Source organism: Cotesia glomerata, linkage group LG9 (assembly GCF_020080835.1).
Source record: "Cotesia glomerata isolate CgM1 linkage group LG9, MPM_Cglom_v2.3, whole genome shotgun sequence".
Taxonomy (NCBI): domain Eukaryota; kingdom Metazoa; phylum Arthropoda; class Insecta; order Hymenoptera; family Braconidae; genus Cotesia; species Cotesia glomerata.
This window is the reverse complement of record NC_058166.1, coordinates 12,709,137-12,730,188: the sequence shown is the minus strand read 5'-3', so window position 1 is coordinate 12,730,188 and position 21,052 is coordinate 12,709,137. Positions and strand designations below refer to the sequence as shown.

Here is a 21,052-nt window from a genome sequence, read left to right as displayed (position 1 = left end):
ATTGCCTTGACAACTGACTGTCACGTGGTCGCAAATCAAGAATCAAGAATCAAGGGAAATGACTCGTTATATAAACTTATGATTATCCGTTCGGTTTTATCTTTATGCATTTAATCCGCTCTTCTCTCGATTCGTATTCGTGATCGTGTCTAATTTTATGGGAATTCAGCTGAGGTCAAATCACACGATTAATTCACCATTTTTTTGTATTGGTGTTGAGGAATTTTTACGCAATTGTTATTTGTTATTCCTAATCTTGCTTAGGAAAGTTAAAAATAATGAACCCAGAAAAGTATTTTGGAAAATAAATCAAAATTTTAGAGAATTAGTTGCGCAGGATTCAAATATATAAAATTTCATCAAATTCTGAAGGGTAAATCTCTAACCCAGGATTCTAATTTGAATATAACGAAATTCTCGAACGAAGAACAAATTTTTGAGGAAAAAGTCTAAATTTTAACGGTAAATGGCGCGGAAGTACACACACCCATCTTAATAATGACAGTCATATTTTTCTCGATTAGTTTTTTTTCTCTACATAATAAAACTTGCAGTATATCATTATTATTTAAATATATACAATTTTTTAATAGAATAACCGAACATATAATTAATAATTACTGTGTTGTTACTTTAAAGATTTTAATAATGTATTCAATTGTCGATATTTAATTAACTGGGTTACAAAAGTTTATACTCTCGAAGATTTCGTCGTTAAAAAAATATAATTCAATTTCTAGGCTCGAAATCAAGATCTCATAATGATTATTAATCTCGAACATTAAGAAATTTTTTTTAACAGAAAATTTATTCTTAAAAATAAATACTTTATATTGTAATTACAATTACTTGGAATTTTTAATGTCTGTGACAAATATTCCTCCATAATTAATTTTAATAAAAATTTCTGTTCAATTCTTACTGCAGAACTTGATATAAATAAATTACTTGAATACACATCAATAGTTTAGTAATATTTTATTATTTATTAAAGAAATATATTTTAAATAAACAAAATATTTTTTCAACAATAGAAAATTTTTTGCTACATAGCAGTCTTGCTACAAAATTTTCATCTAATCCAAAAATTCCAATTTGTTAATTCAAAAACTTTTTTTTTATTATGAAGATTAAAAAATTTATAAAAATACTTGAAATGATTTATAGTTGATGATAAAATTATAATCGGTCATCTGTTATACCGTAATTTTGTCACAAAATAATTTAATTCTGTCAAGGTAATTTCGTTCCACCAAAAACTTCCGTCGAAAAAAATAAACAAACCATTAAACCATTGAATGAAACTTAGAGAAAGTAGAAGGGATTGGGTTAGGTCTTGGTCTCGAAAATATAAACGCGTGAAAAAGCCTGTGGCATATAACTATACTTGTTCTTGTATTTAATTCTACATAACGGTTCCTCCTCAGTAAAATATAAGAGAATAAGTAAGAGCACGTTAAGTTTTATTTCGGACGACAGATCTCCAATATTCCCTCTACTTCCCTCTTTGTCCGATTCCTGCAGGGATTACATACTCCTGCTCTCTTTGTGTTCGTACACACATGTAACACTGATCTCCTTCATTCGGGATACAAATAAATACAAAAACGAAAACCTTTGGCTTGTTATTGCGAGTCAAAAAAGTAAAGACTGCTACATAACATACATAAGCCTCTCATCCCTACAGTCGGCAGTAACCCATCCAACAATCTCTTTCTTCTTCCCCAATCTCTCGATCTTTTTTTTCGTCTTACAAGCATATCTATATATAAAAATTTCTGACCCTACGCATTAAACTTATTTTTTTTAATTTTTATTTTTCTCATTCTCTTTCCTTACTCACGTGCTTCGGGTGTGCCCCAGTCTTCCCCTAAGATATAAGATGCATCGCTCAGAGATGTATGAAAAATATAATATCAAATAAAAAAAACGAGTACCGTTTTTCGAGACAAACTTGACCTACAAATAATGAAAAAATGAAAGTTATTACCATCTTTTTTTTCTTTTAATTATTTCTGCCTCTCTATTGAGAATTGCGATAGTCATTCGCGGAATTTTTAATCTGCATATTTTATTGAATTTAAATTCATATATTACTAATTATATTGATTCAAATTACTAATTTACATAAGTCGGTTAAAAAAAAAAGGGGGACCCAAAAAGTGAAATTATGAGAAATTTTTTCAAGGTGAAATTTTTTTATTAATTTTGCAAATGTTTGGGAGAAATTTTTTCTAGGAAGAGAAAGTTTTTAAATTTTTCTAAAGATTTTTTTTTTATCAAAATTAGGTTTGAAGATTAAAAATTTTTCTGTAGAATTATTAAAAAAAAAGAAATTTTTTTTTTAATAATAGATTAAAGTTATAGAATTAACTTGTTAAACTTGGTAGTTATTTAAAAGTGGGGTCAACCCATGCTAGATTTTTTTTTTATTAAATTGATCAACTTTTCTTTTTTTAATTGTTCCTTTTTTTGAGTACTTTTCAAAAAAAAATATATCAAAAAAAGATAAAATAGAAATTTTATCCAAAAAAATGAGAGCCAAAATTTTTTCCAACTTTTAAAGACAAAAAAACCTGTAGAAAATTTCTTTTTTCCTTTCACGACGTTTTTATCATAAATGCGCCGTAAAAACAAGCAGAATCAAAAAAAATTTTGAAAATTTTAATTTTTCACCTCGTTATAGTCCAAAGTTGGGTTGACCCCACTTGTAAATAATTACCTCAAGTTAAATTTTGTCGAAAAGTAAATCCTTGATTTTTCATATAGATGTTTCAATCTCTCCGTCAGACAATAAATAGTCGTGTAACTATCAATAGGCTTGACAGCCTTCAAGCCGGATTCATTTAGCGAAATCAAATTATTATTTTTGTCTCTATTTAGTATTTAAAACATCAATTCTACATTATTTCACTCTTATGTGATATTTTTTACTGCAATTTAAGAATTTTTATTAAGTATTTATCTTGAAAAAAAATTACACCTTCCCAGCGTAAAAATTAGCATTCCCGATGACCGAAAAAAATCTTTGAAATTGAACAAAATTTTGCTAGAAATTTTAATACAAACTTAAGCTTTGTAAATAGTTATTAATGATTGTAATTAGAGAAAAAAATAATTAGAATAATAATCCAACATTGTAGTCGACACTTTCAAGTGTTGAATACCAATTGCCAATTATGCTTACAAGCATGATATTAAATGTAAATGATAAGTATTAAATGTACTTAAAGACAGTTTGATATCACTCGAGGACACCGTGAATAGGGCGTGGTTTTTTAGTGCATTTTTTAGCTAGAATGTACTAGGCGTCCTTCACCAATATCAGGATATCTCACCGCGCCCCGCGTTAAAATATCTTCAGCGCTCTATATCTATTTCATTAATATATTTCTTTATTAAATAATTTCCAACTTATAAAATATTAAATTTTATTTATTTTTTTGTTGCAGACATCGATTAGCAAAATGATCACTGCCAACGCGAGAAGTATAAGACTTTGATGTAAGACGTCCAAAAATCCAAAACCTGCACGTGAGACAGCAACAATAGAATCTTACTTCAGAAACAACACTGCCTGTTACTGCCATGGAAAATTAAGCTTTTATTTTTTTCATGACGAGACATGTCATTTATATGATAGTGTATAACATAATACACGGTTTAAAATTTTTTTAAGTATTTACAGTTGAGTCCTAAATTCTGCGATTCGGTGATGAGAAATTTTTATTTTTTTAATTAAAAATTGGATTTATTTTTTTACAAGGATATTTTAGACTAAAATGGACCACGAAAATTAGGAAAAATTTTTCTTTAAATTTACCTGTTATGTCACTTTATTTATATTTATTTAAATGTAATTTACAATTAATCACTATAATAACTATTTATTAAAAAAATGAAAAAAACAAAATTTAATGACTGTATACTTAAACAACGAAAAAAAAAACGAACCGTGAAAAGAACTGATGAAAAAAGCTGCCCACGATAAAGTTCAAAGTAAATAAATAAAACGACTGCTTTCAACGCTCATACAATAGGATCGCGCTATTTGTTTTAAAACAAAGATGTTACTATTTTATTTTATTTTATTTAATAATAACAAACGAAGCAAAAGATATTGAATAATTTTTAACAATAACAATAGTAATAGCTATCAATGATTAATAATTTTTTAACTTCCATACACATAAAAATTTTTTTCACTATTCAACTCTAAATTCTAATTTTTATACAAAAAATTGTTCAATTACTTGAAAAAAAAAAAAAAAAAAAAAAAAAATTATTACGGAACAGTCTTTAAATTTGGTTCGAAATTATTTTTGTAAGAAATTATTAAACCACCGGACAAAAGACTGTCACTAAAATTTTGACACTAAAAGTGTGTGTTAAAAATCACTTTTATAATTTACTGTATTATTAATTAATTATTATTATTAATATTATTTTTTTATTGTATTTAAACACCGTCATGTTTGTCGTTTTAATTGTTTGTAATAATAAACAAACATTAGCTTTCTGCGCTCGATTAATTAATTAATCGAACTTGTTAATTAATTAAATTAATCGAGCGCTAAAGCATGCCTGAAAGTGTACGAGTTACCAGAGTCAAATTTTGTATCCTATCATTTTTAATTAATTCATTTATAAATCTTCTTTTTTCATTTAATTAATAAATTAATTATTTAATTAACATATTTATTTTTTTCATGACCTTTTAACTTCTAATTGTTACCTTATTATTTACGTCTATATCTTGACTAATTATTTTTTATCCCACTATTATTATTTCTTTTTTTTATTAATCTACGTAATTACTGATTGTTTAATGTTTGTTGCGTGATTGTAATAGTTATTATTATCATTATTATTAATATGTATGTGTGTATATCAAATATATAAATATAAATGTAGAATACATATATTTATATATAAATATCACGTAAATTATACAAACATATATATGATATATGATATATTTTTGTACCAATTTTAATCGAAGATTTTATTTTAATAATACGGTATTTTTTTATTTTTATTTTTAAATTTTCTTTTACTTGAGGTAGCGTTTGGAATGTCACGTCATGTCAAATTATGATGTGATTGTTCTTTTTTTGTTAGTTTTTTTTTTTTTTTTTGTATGAAATAAATTAATTGAGAGAGTTACTGATTCTTAACGTTACCTCGACTAAGGCCGACGGTGTATGAACTTTAAATTATTACCTTTTTTTATATTATGTGTATTTGACAAAATATTTTAATGTAATTTTGTCAATTTTGTACAATAAACATATTAATTATATATATTCTTTTTAAAAAATTTTTTTTAATCCTTTGAACATTTAAGTTAGGTTACACTAAATTTTGTTTATTTATATCAAAACAATCATATAGAAGAGTAATAGTTGAAATTGAATGCAGATTAATTAACATGATTTCAAATTGTTAAGTAAAAGAAACAAAGAGTTTTTATTATTAAAAAATAACACAACATATTCTAAAAAACATTTTCTTTTAAATAATTAAATAAATTTGAAGCAAAATTCAAAATTATAAAATTTTACCAAAAATGCTCTTAACTATAGATGTAATAAAGTTGTCTTTTAATTTTTTTGTAAAATACTTGAAAATAATATTTCACTTCAATTCCATTTTATTTACTATAAAAAATTGAAAGAAGAAAATTTATTAGATCGAAAGACGGAAATTTTTTTGGTTCAAAATTAAATGAAAATACTTGAAAGCCAAATTTATTAAAAAAAGAATAAATTTGGTATGGTAAAATATTGAAAAAAAAAATTTTATTCTAAATTTTTCAATACTTTGCTGCAATATTTTTTTTTAACTGTCAATTATTTCTTTAGACTTAAAGGTAATTTAATTTTTTCTAAATTTTTGTGAGAAAATTATTTTGCACTTTGTCAGTAAGGTAAAAGCCCCAATAGATGATCATGTACCAGTATATGATCACTCCATGTATTTGTATACCTATATTTATGAATATAGATATACAAATACATGGAGTGATCATATACTGGTACGTGATCATCTATTGGGGCTTTTACCTTAATTAAAAAGAATGTATTGTCCATAACTTAAAAATTTTTTTATTTATTAGATTAAACGAAAAATAAACAAAAGTATGTATATTGCAAAAAAGAAAAAAAAATTTTATTGCACCTTTGAATCACTTCATTAAAATTAAAATATATATCTTTCGAACCCTAGCTTAATAAATTTTGATTATAATAGAAAAATAACTAAAAATGTGACTAATGTCCTTGACACGGTAGAAATAATTCGTAGAATGAATATATTTATAAATATATGCGAATATATTATTTTTATACACATCCATGTAGATTTCATTTAATATCGTTGTATCTACATATTATTATAACTATTTTAATTATTATTATTATTAAAAGTTTTTGTTTTACTTAATCACCGATGGATCGTCGTGTAATTATACCAAGGATTTTTTTGCATTTGTGATTAACATTAATTCCAAGGACATCGAATATCTCAACATTTATAAATCGTTAAGTATCGATCAGTTTACACACACTATTAGCGATTTATTATTATAAAAAAGCCAAGAGGTCATTTTATTCGTTTAACACAATATGTAATATACTAGAGAAGACATTAAAATGAGTAATTGTACTTCTAATGTAATTTTACCCGAACAATAACAATTTTTATTTTTGATAATTGATAAAATTGGTACTCTGTAACTGTTACATCTAACGGACTGTGAAATTGTGTGCAATTTAATTATTTTTGACAATTATCCCCAAAACGTTATATTTAAACATCAAAAATTAAATGGACATGTGTTATGGAAAAAATAATGAATAACAAAACAATAGGAATAATGTGAGAACAATACGGAAAAAATAATTCACCAACGACAGATGCAACAAGTCTTTCGTAGCAACATCATTATACATATAACTGTTATGCGATATAATAAGGATCTTAATGGTGGCCTACAAGTGATTATGCATTTTTAGTTTCAATAGACTTCGGATACTGTACTTGTACTACGACTGCATTGTCGGAAGAAAAAACGTACTAAAATAAAACTACTAAAATTTTTTTATTAAGTCGTACTTAAATTTATAAAAATATTCTTTTTTTTTTTAGTATAATAATATGTTATTATGCAATGCATTAGAGTTATTCGGCGTGGTGTCTGCTGAGTTAAATGCGTTTTTTTGTACTAGTAGTCACTAATATCTTTATAAATTCTAAGTTGAACTAACGCATATAACTGTAATTATAATTGATTACAAACTACCTGTACTCACTGCGACTGTCTTAATTACGAATTTTGAAGAAAAGGACTTTGTCCTAATCATTTATCGATATTTTTAATCACAGTATACATAATAAAAGTATTTTTAAAATCTTCAAATAAAAAGTTGGTTTGGTAAAATGTAAAGCCTTTTTGCTAATCAACTGTTGTTATGGGAGCGTTACCTACTCTCTTAAATCGAAATAGTGACTATAGTGGCTATCCACTATTTTTGCAGTGTAGAATAGATCACTAATTCAAATAGTGGTATACTTTTCACTACTAAATAGTGAATAGTCACTACTTCATAGTCGAAAGTCACTATTTCGATTTAAGAGAGTAGCAACGGTTACTATGGGGGTGTTGTCTAGATGGGAGGTTGTAATGGGGTTTTTATGCGGTTTTCTATGAGGTTTTTATTGAGGTTTCTGTTGGGTTGATGTGCGGTTTTTATGGGGTCATCTATCGGGGGGGGGGGGGTAGTAGAAGTAAACATTATAAGGGTAGTAAGCGCTCGAGATTATTTTCATTAATTTGATTGTATTAATTTTATTTGTTATTAACTTCACTAATAAATAAATTAGGTAAGCGAAAACTTTTTTTTCTTTTTTACATATTTTGTATTTAATAATTATATATCAGTTTTAGTGTACAAATTATTTGTGTGTAATTTTTATTTTAATTTTATTTTAGTGTGATTTTATTGCAGATATATATATTACCCGCGCGTAACGTGCGATTTATGCTAGTACATTAAAAATAAGATATTGCTATGATAGAACTAATTAACAATAATTTAATGTGAAATCTTCCAGAAAAAACTTATAAAACCAACAAACTATTCAAAACTCCTCTAGTAACTTAGCATAAAAAACCTGAATATCATCAGAAAAAATATATAAAATTGTGAAAATGTACAAATTCAACTTAAAACGTTTCTTATGATACCTAATTTCACTAAAGAAATCCTTTTTAAAATAAAAATGTGTCCGTCATAAAATTTTTCTTATTCTCTTAATTATTTAGATCATTAATTAACTGTTGCAGAAAAAAATATAAAAACATGAAAAGACATAAATTCAGGTTACGACCTTTCTGATGGTATAAATTTCTATTGGAAAATGAACAATGTTGTAATAAGATATTAATTTGTTCATTCAAAATTGTTTTTTCCAAAACTAGAAATCTTTTTTTTAAGAAGAAAGTTACTACGAAAAAAATTTTTATTTTTTAGCTAAGAAATAAAATCGTTGATAATTTTCAACAAATTAATTTCTTGCTATAACACGACTCATTTTTTTCAAAATAAATTTTTCCCTCAGTGTACGAAATTTGACTATCGAAACTAATTTTATAATACAAATTTTTCTTATTTTCTTAATAATATGGATTGAGATTCAAAATAAAATAAACAAATTTTATTTAGCGTAAAATTCAAATCTGTTTAAAATTACTCCAAACTCTTATCATAATAATTATTTAAAATAAATATTGCTGAAAACCAAATGAAATCTTTAAGAGGCACAAATAAATTGAAGGCAATACCTTTCCAATTATACCAAATTTAACTACAAAAAAATAATTTTATCACATAAATACGCTGAAGACAAAATTTTCTCCATTCTCTTAACTATAATAAATGATTATGATATAAATTATCGAAATAAATTGATAATAATGTGCTAATCGTAAAACTGTCTAGACATGGCGAATGGCGACATGCCCGATTAGTTAGATCACAAATTACTCCCTTCAGTCAATCAATGCCTCGCGTGTTTCTTCTTTAACCCAAGGCGACTAATATGAATATAAATATACATATAAAACAAATTTACTGCTTGTCTATAAATAACGACCACCAATAATGTTTATTTACGCGTCAATAAACACTCGCCTTGATAAGTCATTAATTTATTCAATTGGCTTGATTTCATGAATTGACTATCGGAATTCGACCTGGAACTCGAAATCAAGTGTTCGATAAGTTTTGGGGGTTACACAAGTTAAATGAAGTGTGGTATACTCAACATTCGATGGATAGTGTTAAAATAATTTTTTTTTGCGATCAGCCAATTATGAAAAAAATAAAAAATATTTTTGCATTATCAAAATTTATACACTAAAAAAAAAAAATGACCTGGCTCACAAAAAATATTTTACTCAAAATTTCATTCATGATTTGAGATATTAAGTTTGAATTAATTTAAGAAATACACTTGTAATTAAAAAAAAAAATCAGAAAAAAGGTTGACCAGCAGGCCAACCCTGAAACTTTTCACTTTTTTCGAGTTTGAGACGCTCAAAAATCTCCTCACTGGTTGATTTTTGAGCTCTTCGAGCTCTATTTAAAATTTAAAAGTTATATCAAAAAAAAAATTATTTCGAAATTCTTAAATGGCTATAACTTTTGAATGCGTCATTTGATTTTTACTTACTTGGCGGCATTCGACGCAGTGTTTTAAGTTAAATAAAAAAAGTGTCTTTGACTACTGAAGTTGATTAGTCTAATATTTTGAAAGTTATTTCAAAAACTTAAAAAAAATTTTTTTTTCGTTTTAATTTTTTGAATATCTTTAAAATGGCTCGATCAATTGACATCAAAATCTATAATCAGCTTGAAGTCTATATGAACACTTTCAAACGCTGTGTCGTTCATCTTGATCGGTTGATCGTTTTCAAGATCCTACTTTTGAAAATTATTAATTTTCCAAACGGGAAGTTAAAAATAAAAAGGATTAAAAAGTTCATCATTTAAGAATTCATGAGTTTAATAAAGAAGTTTGCTATTTTCTAACAAGTCAACCTATTTTGAACCCAATAATTTTTTTCTCGTTAATCAAGATACCTGTTAACATTCATTCTACTTTTTCTTGCTATTTTGGATTAGTAGAAATGTAGAATTCTTAAAAAAAGAGAAAACGAATTCATTATTAGATTGTGAAAATTATGTTTTTTAATGAAGAATTTATTTGTTTTTCACGAAAATTAATCACACTGAAAAAAAAAAATTAACTTGAATGAAGAGAAAAATTTTTGAACCAAGAAAATAATTTTAAAAAGTTTTATTGTCTTGAATAAGACGAAAAATTCTTAAATTAAGTAAAATTTACTTAAACCAAGAATAATTTCTTATTTTAAGAATTTTTCTACTCAAATCAAGAAGATATTTTTCTAAATTATTAATTAAAGTAATTTTTTTTTTTGTGCAAAGAAGATAAATTTTGCAAGCTAATAAAACGAGTTTCAAGATGACAAATTCTTGGATCAACTACCCGAGGCAAGAATTTGGAGCTTGAATTGAAGCTGTTGAGGCTGATTTCAAACTTAGGTTAAACTGTTCAAGCTGAATTGAACTTAATATGAAACTGACTAAGCTGAATTGAAACTAAAATCAAACTGTTCAGCCTGATATAAGCATTAAGGTTCAAACTGATTTGAAACTGAATGGAACTAAAGTATTATTTAGGCTTTCCAGTTTCAAACCAGCATCAACTTTTTGAGCTTTCTTGACACTGAACGACCTTCTGTACAATAAAATATGAACCTGAATTGATGCTGACCAAATTATTTGTTCGAGTCAGTCTGATAAGGTTGAAATCAAGCTCATTTCTTTTATCTTATCAAATTGAATGTTCTGTTTTTGAACTGGAGAACCTGATTTTCTAAGTCAGATATCTTTGAGTCTTAAAAGTTAAGAATAATGGAAGTTTTTCAAATCTGAGTGCAGCCTTGTGGTTAACATTCCAGACTTCGGGTCCTAAGGTTCCGCGATCGAGTCCCGTCCAGAGTAAATTTCTTCTATTTGATTTTTCAGCATTATTAATTAATTGTCTATAAATGGGATGTTCATACGTACAATTCACAATGAAGTTCATTGATTATCGTTGTGATTTCAATTCATTAAAAAAAAAAAAATTAATAATAAAAAAAAATGTAAGCAGGTATATAATATTTTTAGAAAATTTATTATATTTAATTTATTATAAAAGACGCCATTCAATTTTCTAAATTCATTAATTAAAACTACGACATCAATAGAATACATCTCATTGATATCACAACCGTGAACACAATCAACTACACCAAATTTTTATTAACGAAAATCGTTCTCCGACTGCTTAAATTATCAACCTGTTTTGAAACTGAATGACTTTTTTTTTATCATCAAAATGAACCTTGAGTTCAACCTGATGCTCCTGAATCGTCGAATATTCGGAACTAGAAAGTTCAAATCAGTTTTATCTTTAAATACAGTTTTCTATATTTATTTTAAAACTGCAAAAATAATAATCGATAGTTTTGGCAGTTCCATTCCAGTCTTCAAATTTTTGCCTCGGGATAGTTTTTTCAGCGTACAGCATAAGTTTCAATTTTATGCCAAAAATTTGATAATCTGAAATTAATTAAGTTAGAAAAAAAAAATTGCAAAGACTATCTAATTCTTGTACTCGAAATAATAAACGATTCGAGCATTTCAAATTTTTTCCGGGAAAAATAAAATTTTACCGGTATTTTTTATTACATAATACTCTTACCATAATGACGATAATAAAAAACGACGTAGTAAAAAAAGCGAGTTGTAATGATGAAAAAAAAAAAGATGAACGAAAAATTGGGCGTAACGTCCTGATCACCCGCGAAAACTCGTCTCGTCTCTCGTTGGCAGGAAACAGCCGGCAAATTTTCAGAACGACACCTGGTTGGAGGTGGAACATCATCAAAGTAAAAAAGCCACTTGAGAAAGTTGGTTGCGTGTGTTATTTCCCTTGATGATGCGGTGTACTGTACGAAAAATATAATAATAAAAAACCCGAGTCGTGGATTCAAAAAAAGTACCCGGAAGAGACTTTATACTTTTATATTATGCGCCTTCCTCGGTTTCTACTGTACTTCGGTATAAGGTAAGAATAAGATGGAAGCAAAAATAATAAATGAAGAAAATAAAAGGTAATGAGAATTTCAGTAGACAGAAAGGAGAAAGAGCATTGAAAAGTTTTTAAAAGAAAGAAGATGTATAAATAGAAGTAAAGTACTGGGCGGTAACGTAAAAGGTCTTTCAAAATACATTTAAGGATTAAACTCTTTTTAAATTTTAAACCATTACGATTTTAGGATCTACGCTTATTTTTTTCTCTGTTCTTCTTGAGTTTTTTCTATACCTGTGACCACTATTTTTTTTCGCCCTCGCACCAAACCGTTACGGGATCAACCCTTGGGGTGAAATTCATTCATTTCGGATGTTAGTATCCCAATGATTATATAATACACTCAAAATTTCAGGTGAGAGGTCATAAAAAAATATACACAGACGCTTGAACTTAAAAAAAAAAAAATGCAAACTGTCATGAATTATTCAAACCTGCGAAAATGAATTTTTTTTGGTACGATCCAAATTAAATAGCATAAGCAATTTTTTGCTTGGAGTCTAGACAATTTTTAAGCCAAATTGAGTACGCACTAGTTTGACTAGTGGGTGTCGATACAGAAATAGATTTATGCTATTCCGAACGCGACAGGTATCGATAAAAATCAGTGGAAAAAAAAAAAAAAAAAAAAAAAAAAGATCGGAGAGGAAGGAAAGCAAATAATAAAAAAGAAATAGTTGTGGGACGAACAATGAACTAGTCGTTCCGCATTCGTTTTACAGACAAGATGCTTTTGCGCGATTGTCTTATAGATATGCGTGACCGCGATATTCATTTCTCAAGTAGATATATAAGTATACTTTAAATAAAACATTTATTTAAAAATATATTTAAGAAACACGAGTTCGATCAACCGTTTCCTGAGTTCAATTCGCATGTTGAGTCTTTTTCCATTTCTTTATTTCACAATAGGAATAATAACATACCCTCTAAGAATAATGTAAGAAAAAGCGACTTTCTAGAAAGCATGTCTGATGTCTTATTGCGGTTTTGTGGTGCCTACTTTTACTTATGTCGTGACATGACATGAGTATTCACTCACTCTTCTTCTGATTGAGCGCTTAACCCTTCGTAGCAAACTTAAGAAGACACGTGCTATTTGTAATATATTATTATTTCTGTCGGAGAAAATAATGTGGTCAAACATATGTGTTCAGTAATCCATTGTATCAAAATCCTTTTATTTGAAGTAAAAGTCTACTTTCTTTTTATATTGTACTTATTCAAGTCATTTTGTATTATTATAAACCGATTTTATCTTCTTAACCATATTTTACAGAGGGTACCTGCACAACGCAAGACGGTTAGAAACGAACAAGTGTTTCAGGTTACATGGGACACTTTTAAGATTGGGAAATAAAGTTTCTGGTTAATTTATATAATTATGTACATTGTACATATTATAAATTTGGTGCTTTGATGGATTAGATTGACAATTTTCCGGTTCAAAGTCTCAATTGAACATAGATAGTTTTGATCTCTGAAATGAAATCAACATATCCATGTAAATTAGCCAGTTCTGGCATCATACCCGTTGAACCGATTGTAATAAAGAAAAAATTTCTACACAGAAAAAAAAATTAACGATTCAAAAGAAAAATTCTTGAACCAAGAATATAATTTTGAAGAGGGTAATTATCTTGAATCAAGACGAAAAATTCTTGAATTAAGTACAATTTCCTTAAATTAAGAAAAAATTTCTTAAATCAAGAATTTTTCTACTCAAACCAAGAATATTGAGCTCTTCAAAAATATATACTTGATTCAAGAACATTTTTTTTCTGTGTAGTAGCACCAAAGGAATCTTTCAGACAAAATAGAAAAAAGTCGTAAAGAAGGTGCTACCAGAAAATTTTAGAAAATTTTAGTAGTTCTTTAGATTTGAACGTCAGAAACGAAAAAAAAAAAAAGATAAGCATTTTAAGGAAAATATTCATGATAGCATAACACTGACAAAATCTCATATTATTTAAGATATTAAAATATGAGTAAAGATTACGTAAAAATCTCACAAAATTTACATGAAATCGATATGACAATAATTTAAGATAATCAACCATAATACATCTATGCGATCATCGCACCATTCTTCGTAGTTTAAAAAAAAAGTCATCTTAAGTATTCAAATAGGCTACATTTTGGGACTTCTGAAAATAGTTACTAATGGGTGGTCATAAAATGTTCTCGGAAAAATATAAGTAGAACTTCATAACTAATAGAAAACCTCGTATTTTATTAATTAACATAATTATTACGCCATCAAAGAAAAACATAACAATAAAATTTGTCATTTTTTTCGTCCCTGTATTGAGTATAATTATTTAGATTATACACCGACTTCTATCGTATTAGATTAAATTAAGGTTATTACATTAATTAAAATTCATTTTTATAAATGTATAAATAAACTTTTGAACGTTTCAAAAATTTTCATTTTCGACGAAAAATTTTATCTGAGCTCAACATTCACAAGAAATTCACGAATAAAATAAAGTTCATCCAGAATTTAAACATTTTATCAATTAATATGAAAATGAAAAATTTTCGTGCTATAAATTACCATCTATCATTCGCGAAATAAATCATTTCACTTTTTAACGCCTAGTAGAAATGTAATCAAGCATCTGGCCAGTAACTGGCTAGTTTAACTAGACTTAAGTTAGGAACTGGCTAGTATAATATCCAGTAACTTGTCTAACTAGTTACTGGCCAGTTTTACTAGACATCAAATAAAACATGGTGGCACTTGTAAGCTTGGAAGTTATTTAAAATTAAATATGGATAAGTTTGTTACAATTCAAAATTATAATAACAATAATAATCGTAATAACAATAGTAATAATTATTTAAAAATGGAATAGTTTCATTTATAAAAGTATTAAAAACTATGAAATAAGCTATTAACTTATTATATTATATTATATTCTTAAATATAAAACTAAAAACATTAATAATAAAATAATAAAAATTACGGTTATTTTTAAAAGTGTTTTTCCACACATTGGCAAATTTGGAAAAACTCTTTGTAAAATTTTTAATAATGTAATAACTCGAGGTGACAGTCTGGAGTATTTGTTTTGATTGCCCACATCCGTAATTAGATTATGTCGACTTTTTTAATTTCATCTATTTTTGAAAATATATGACAGATTATTTTTATATTTAAATATACAATTTTTTAAAATTATTTATACTGATTCTTAATATTTACTAAAAATAATTCAACTTACAGGTTAAAGTGAAAAAATAAACATACACACACTAGTATAAGTAGAACATCGGTGTGACCAATGTTTACGATTCAGTTGTAGGTGGCGCAATTTCTAGTTTTTACCTACACAGCGAAAAAAACATAGGGATTTTTCCTATTTTTGCATAGAAAAAATTCCTATGTTACATAGGAATTTTTCCAATGTTAACATAGGAAGTTTTCCAATGTCAACTTAGGAATTTTTCCAATGTTAACATAGGAATTTTTCCAATGGTAACATGGGAATTTTTTCTTTATTAACATGATGTAAATAAATAAAATTGAATAAAATATGAAAAGGATATACACTGTAAAAAATTTCGGTGTAAAAGTTGGACCCAGAGACTTTTACACCGTCGTGTAAGTGTGAGAAGTCGGTGTGAAATTTTGACTCATGTAAATTTAACACGGTGTAATTTACTGTTTTACACTATTCCGTGTTATTATTTATAACTTTGCAAATTTAATAACTATTACTAGTAACCTTGTAGTCATTAAGTGATTGTCATGACTTGTGAATTATAAATAAATAAAATTTTGCTTTATTAAATAATGACTTGTTAAATTGCACTATACTTTTTTAACTATTGACGTTTTTGAAGATCTGAGCTCATCCCGATGTTACACTCATTTAGAGATTTTATTTGAGTACCCACATGCATTTTGACATATTTTTCATATATACATATATATTAGGGTGGCCCAAAAAAACCGACTATTTTTTTTTGTCTCGAGTGAAAAAATGTTAGTTTTTGATATTTTAAGAGCCCTCTCCAAAGGACAGCTCAAAAAAAAAATTTTTAAGAGGTCGCTCCAAATTTTTTTAAATTTCAAAAATCGTCAGAAATTTTTTTTTTTTTAATTTTTTTTCTCGTCTCGGTATAATTTTATAGACCAAAAAAAATAAGTTTCTGAAAGTTTCAGTTCAAAATTTAAATTTTAAAAGGTCGCTCATAATTTTTTTTTCTATAATTAATTATTATTTGGAGTCGTTTTTAACTGCTGTGATCAAATCGCCGACTTTAACTGTTAGGAGTGGTACGTTGGAGTCTTTTTGGTTTGTGAAAATCTTAACCTACGCAGCAAGGGTCAAATCTCAACCAAGCTGGTTTCTAAGACCAGCTTGGGATTCGAACCCACGCCTGGAAGTTGATTAAATAAAATTATTAAATTAAAAAAAAATTATGTTTTCTATATTGTGCTTGATTTTTAGTTCATCTCGTGATGTATTTTTATCGATTATTGTACTAAATAAAAAAAAAAAAAAAAATGCTCTAAAAATTTTCTTTTGAGCTGTCCTTTGAAGAGGGGTTTTAAAACATCAAAAACTAACATTTTTTCACTCGAGACTGAAAAAAAAAAAAAATGGTCGGTTTTTTTGGGCCATCCTAATAAATATAATATACTAGCTGACCCAGCAAACGTTGTTTTGCCATGTGAATAATTTCTAGAGAATTTCTAGTGTAGAAAAAAAATTACTAACTTATTGGAAGTGTATAAGGATGTGGAATATGAGTGAAAAAGGCCTGGAGCGCTGTGAACGATGAGGGAATGTTGTTTAAAAATAATAAAACACCAAACATTAATTGTTTTAATTTATTAAAAGAAATAATTATTTATATAATTAATTAATTACATAATATTAATCTCTTAATGCTGCAGCGTGAACAATATTTTTTGTTAGCCCGTCTTTAGCTAATACAAACAAACTTGATGGTTTACCCACTCGAGAGCATGCAACGTATAATTGTCCGTGTGAAAAACATGGTGTGCTCAAATCTAAGCCACAAACAGACATTTTATGATAAACTTGGCCTCTGATTTTAAATGTAGAATTGTATTGTTGACCATTTGCATTAGTACTTTGAACTATTTCTGTTGCTCTGAACGATGTCATTTGAAAGCATGAGTTGAATGTTCGAATGGACTTCAGGAACACGTTAGAATCTGGATCTGTGCCGATAAGCAAACCGTTTAATGGTTCTGATGGTGTTTCAATTACAGGTAGTTGTACCTTCCCTGACGCGCAACACATCCCGGCTGGTTCATTTTTGAATTTCAAAGCATGACAATACGGGCATTCTTTGTCCATAGCACCAATTACTACTTTTTAATGAGCATAATATTCAATATCGGGCTCATACTGGAATGCTAGACGCAGAAATGATGTAGCTACAAGTGCTCGATGTGCCTGTTGGCGTTGTTGGTCATTCGCTCTGCGTCTATTGACAGTAAAACGGTGTGATTGTCGTTGTTCTAATCTCATGACTTCATTGCGTTCAGCTCGTGTATCGTCTGATTGTTCTTGACGCAATTACGCCATTCTCACACGCGCTCCAGTATTTTCTTCCTGAACTTGTTCTTCGGTTCTTTGGGCTCTTCTATTTCGAATGATTCTAGATTTATTTGTATCATGGCTCAAATTGGCCCCTTTGCGTTTTGTTGGCATTGTTCACTGTACAATAGAAAACACACATGAATAGAACTGATTGAATTATTTAATTATTATATTTAATCATTATATTAATCATTTATTTTATCTTTGATTACATTAAATATATATGTAAAAATTAGATAGTTTCACGAAAGCGAAAAATTTTATGTTTCTTAATTATATCGAAAATACATATTGTTAGAAATAGTGAAAAAAAAAAATTCTGTCGAAGTTAGAGCTCTTCTAAGTAAACACAAAAAAAAATTTCCCAATTGTTATAAAAATCTAATTTTCACCGAATTCGTTTTTCACCATTCCCAACAATATTTTCGTTATAAATAAGAAAGAATAATTTTTGATTTTATAATAAACGTAAAAAATAATTTATACTTACAACTCAATAGCCGTTGTTTGCGGGAACTCGTGACACGTGTTGATTATTTTAGAGGTTATGTAAGTCACTTAATTAACTGATCGTGCGATTTACACTCAAAATTAATAATTTTATTAGTTATTAATAAATAAATAATAAAGTTACTCGAGAATATATTTGATATGAGAGTTACACTGAGATAGTAAAAATGTTTAACTACTACGCTTGAAGCATAAACACTAATAATAGCCGAAAACTGTAGAGGTAACATCCCTACTCCGTGCTGTTTACAGGGTGAAAGGTGACGCCGGTAGACACATGGAGGGGATAACTTACCAAGTGATAATAATTGATGTTATCGAGCGGGATAGAAAATGATAAAATTATGAAAATGACTATTAAAAAGCAAGGGTTGGTGATAAAAAAGTGCAAATTTAGAGTTGTATGTATTTTTTGATGCCACATAATAAAAAAATAAAAAAAAAAAAATTTTATCAAAAAAATAAAAAAAAAATTTTTGGGGTGAACACCCCTTATCACTTAGAGGTTAGAAAAATAGATAGTAGCCGATTCTCAGCTTACTGAATATGCATAAAAAATTTCATGAGAATCGGTCAAGCCGTTTCGGAGGAGTATGGGAACGAACATTGTGACACGAGAATTTTATATATTAGATATAAATATATGAAAAATTGATGTGGGTACTCAAATGAAAGGTTTCGATGAGTGTAAAGTCGGGGTGAGCTTATATCTTTAAAAATATCATTAGTTGACAAGATAGCAATGTCAGTTCTTAATTATTGACATTTTTAAAAATATAAGCTCATCCTGATGTTACACTCATCAAGAGCTGTCATATGAGTACCCATATGCATTTTAATATATTTTTCATATATTCATATATATAATAAATATATAAAATATATGAAAAATTGATGTGGGTACTCAAATGAAAGGTCTTGATGAGTGTAACATCGAGATGAGCTTATATCTTTAAAAATGTCAATAGTTCACAAAATACAAGGTCATTTCTTAATTATGTATTTGTAAATAGAGCATTTTCGAATGCAGCCTAAATACTTATTATCATAAATTAACTGTTGGTGAGAATTATATGAAACCATGAAAAGGTACAACTCCAGGTCAAAACTCTTTTCCAACGATACTAAATTTAACTATAAAAATTTTATTTTACTCCGTAAAATAGCATAACGTTAAAAAAAAATATACTTTTAAATATTTATTTCTACATGCTTATATTTATAATCTAATATCGTACATGCCTGAAACTAAACAATCAAATTATATTAATTAATGAGAAATTTTCGGGAAATACATTTACACGCGTGATGGTGTGAAATTTAAGATTCACACCGTTCAAATTTAACATTACACTTAGTGCGATTTTCACACCGTCCGTGTTAAAAATTTTTACACCAAATCATTAACACCACACCGAGTCCAACAAATTTTTTACAGTGTAGAATTTTGAATTTTTTACACATAGAAAGTTTTTCTATGTTACATAGTTATTATTCCAATGTTAACATAGGAATTTTTCCAATGCAAAAATAGGAAAAATCCCTATGTTTTTTTCTCCGTGTAGTTTCGCTGGCCAGTTACTAGATATGATCGCTAGCCGGATACTAGATTTAATCGAGTGAAAACTTGATCATTTCTACTAGGGGAGATCTGAAAAGCAGCGGTGTGAAATTAATTATAATTATAATCATCAAGTAGCTTTCAAATTATTAGTACATTTTCAAATTTTTTGGAAATTGTTCTTTAATATTTTAAATCGAAATTATTTGAAAAATCATATAGTAATTCAATGAGCTACATCTTTTCACAAAAGAATAAATCCAATAAATAATAATCGAAAAATTCATACAATGTTTTAGTATATTCATTTCCTGTGACAAAAAAGTATATCTAATTCACATCCGGACATTTATTTTCCCATTCACTTTTCAACTTTACCATAAAAAAACGTTTTTTATCATATGACCGCGAATCGAGGCGTTCACAAAAAGTCCGTTTCTCCCCCAGTCAATTTCAATAATATCTCATGCGCACTTACTCTCAATTTTCACGAAGTTTTTTTTGTAAGCCGACCATTACATTATGTATTATATACATTAGGGCATTCGATATATATATATACGCTCATACCAAAAAAGTAAAATAAACAAAAAACAACGCAGCTTGCCAGTTTTGTAGCAGATGAGTTAATACGTACACGAAAAATGTTAAAATTAAGGGGAGGAGATTAAAGATGATTCAAAAAAGTAAACTTACATAAATAACAAAAATCAAAGAGAGAAAATATGTATGATGAACTCCAACTGATGGCAAATGAAAGTATTTATTATTTACATGCACGTGAGGATTAAACTGTCATTTTATATTGTAACATTTGTTTTATAATGATGTTTTTTTTAAATTGAAACTGAAAAAAATTTCTTTTCAACTGGAGCATTTAATTTGATATCAATTTTCTTAAAAATCAAAAATCTCACAAATACTAATAAAAATATTAAGAATTTTCAAGTATTGACAGTTGTACTTAATGAAAATGACAAAAAAATTCCGACCTAAAAGATTTAAAAGAATTTACAGGATGTCATTTTCACTAAAAATTATATCTGCCTGCATTGAAAAACTCATAATTTTTAAGCTACTGAACATTAGCAGAAAATCAATCGAATTTAACAAATAATATCAAGAATCTGGGTAATTTTTGTAATTTCAAACATACAAAAATAATTAA

The 21,052-nt window shown here is 27.4% G+C and overlaps 2 long non-coding RNA genes across 2 annotated transcripts in view; one reads left to right on the top strand and one right to left on the bottom strand.

Moving 5' to 3' along the window:
* The window catches only part of LOC123271483, a 14,213-nt gene extending 10,566 nt beyond the window's left edge, over window positions 1–3,647 (top strand). Inside the window, exon 2 of the long non-coding RNA XR_006510884.1 lies at window positions 3,453–3,647. This is a non-coding gene — a long non-coding RNA (uncharacterized LOC123271483). The remainder of the gene's footprint in view (window positions 1–3,452) is intronic.
* Window positions 1–21,052, bottom strand: part of LOC123271484 — a 26,111-nt gene extending 5,059 nt beyond the window's left edge. The window contains exons 1-3 of the long non-coding RNA XR_006510885.1: window positions 21,041–21,052; window positions 20,841–20,847; window positions 5,211–5,223 (exon numbers count right to left, since the gene is read on the bottom strand). This is a non-coding gene — a long non-coding RNA (uncharacterized LOC123271484). The remainder of the gene's footprint in view (window positions 1–5,210; window positions 5,224–20,840; window positions 20,848–21,040) is intronic.